This window comes from Cenococcum geophilum (assembly GCF_001692895.1).
Source record: "Cenococcum geophilum 1.58 unplaced genomic scaffold K441scaffold_1, whole genome shotgun sequence".
NCBI lineage: Eukaryota > Fungi > Ascomycota > Dothideomycetes > Gloniales > Gloniaceae > Cenococcum > Cenococcum geophilum.
The window spans coordinates 3,384,529-3,387,016 of NW_027137559.1; positions in this window are offsets into that span (position 1 = coordinate 3,384,529).

Consider the following 2,488-nt stretch of genomic DNA (forward strand, 5'->3'; position numbering starts at 1 on the left):
GGGATTAAGGCAGACCTAGAAAAGACGGCTGTAATTAATTAATAGGTACCCCTAAGGACTGTAAAGGGGGTGTAGTTATTCTTAGGGTTCTATAACTTCTACTAATGCTTTATTAAGAACTATAGTAGGATTACCCGGCCACTAAGCCTACTTACCTATAAGGACTGGCCCTTTCACTTTAATACTGTATATAGGCAGGCCTTTAACGAGCTTAAGAAACGGCTAGTCTCTACTCCCTTACTCGTCTACTTTAACCTAAAGCGGCCCTTAATACTAAAAACCGATGCCTTAGATAGTATTATAGCTAGCGTTTACTCCTAAAAGCAGATAAACAGAGAATAGTACCCTATTGCTTACTATTCGAAAACTATAGTAGATACTAAGCTAAACTACCCGATTTATAATAAAGAAATACTGGCTACTATCTCTAGCTTTTAGCACCGGCGAGCCTAACCAAAAGGCACCCCCAAGTTTATTTAGGTAGTTTCCAATTATAAGGCCTTAGAATATTTTGTAATAATAAAGGCCCTTATAGCTTAATAGGCGCGCTAGGCGGACACCCTATCTTAGTTCCTAATTATATATAGGCTAAACGCTACTAACTGTGCAGACGCTCTTATAAGGCGTAAATAGGATATAAATAACTAGATAGCCGTAAAGATCTTATTACGGACTTAAGCGCTACTACGACTAGAGCACCTTAACTCCTAAATATGGGCAGAACTAAATACAGACTCTTTAGATGCTAAGATATACCCTATTAACTCTATAGGACTAGACCTTATTAATAAACTACTATAGGTAAACCGTACGGCCCCTTCTCTATAGGAGTACCGCGAAAAGGCAAAAAAACGTTTCTAGCCTATAGTCCCTTAAAAGTGGACTGCTTAAGTACTGTAAACGGCTAGTAGTAGTAGAGGAACAGAACTTATAGACTTAGCTTATTGCCGAAGTATATACCTAGGTCTTTATAGCCTACCCTAGAAAAAATAAAACCTATAGGATTATTGGTGACCGCTACTACTGGCCCGGAATAATTATAGATATTAACTGCTATATACGGAACTACAATAACTGCTATAGGTCTATAATTCTACGAGATAAGACCCTAGGATTATTAAAACCCCTTCTAATACCTAACCGCCCCTAGTAATATATCTTAATAGACTTTTATAAGCTACCTCTAGACTATAACGGATATAATATAGTTATAATCTTAGTTAACCGCTTCGGCAAGCACCCGTTTTTAATTCCCTGTTATAAAAATATTAATACTAAAGAGGCAGCTTAACTATATATCCACTATATCTACCAAATTTATGGACTACTAGATACTATTATATCTAACTATAAGCTATAGTTTATATTAGCCTTTTGGAATAAGTTTACCTAGATCTTAGGTATTAAGCTAAAGCTTTCTATAGTATATTACCCCTAGATAGACGGTTAAATGGAGATTATAAATTAATACTTAGACTAGAGACTCTGGCCTTTCGTTAACTACTTTTAGGATAACTAGGCTAAATTATTACCCCCAATAGACTACGCCTAAGCGATCTTACCCCATAACTCTACTGGATTTGCCCCTATTTAACTAGAAATGGGTTACCTACCCCATATTATAGGAGGGTACGACCTCTCTAAGATAGGAAAGTCACGGTGCTGTCAGTCTGTCTATTGGTTGGTCGGTCGGTTAGTTGGTCACTATTAGTCAGAATTAAGCAGTAAGAAGAGAAAGAAAAGAGTGTATTAAAGGGAAATTGTGTATCTATTGGTCTCGCCTAAGTTATTAAAGACTTTAAGGGCTCCAAACCGATCTATATAACTTGTGGAAGGCCTGGGCTCTTCTAAAGCTATACTTAATCTAGATATTAAATCCAGGGCCCAAATTATACTATTATATACCTCCCCTACCTAAGTCGTTATCCCCTAACGACTTCTAAAACTCTAAAACTCCTTATCTTCGAAATAAAGGCGTAGTAGGTAATTATATGCGCTCCTTGCCCTTACTATAAACCTAAGATAATAAACAAGGAGACTCCGTTCTGGTTAAATAAGACTGTTTTTGTTTACTTAACTAAGCAGTAAGAGAGACTTTAGACTAGTGGCTCTTAGATAATATAGCTCTTTCGCGCCCTTCTATTTACTTAGTTCTATCCTATAATTCTTTAAGTAACTCTATATAACTCTGTCCTTCTATAATAACTAAGGGTACTTTACTTAGATCTACTATAACAGCTAAAGGATTAATTCTATTATTGATATAGTAGAAGTAAAAGCGGCTATTAAAGCGTTCCATCTTAGTTATATATATTAGCTTAAACGTATCTTTATATTTCTTAACGGCCCTAAAATGGTAGGAATGCATTTATTTCCTAACTTTATTCCCGTTGCCATTAAGAAGAAGGTTATAATCTTAAATTACCACTAGAGAATTCTATTATTGTTTACCGAGAAGGGCGTTGGATAGAGCGCTGGCAGCTATAAG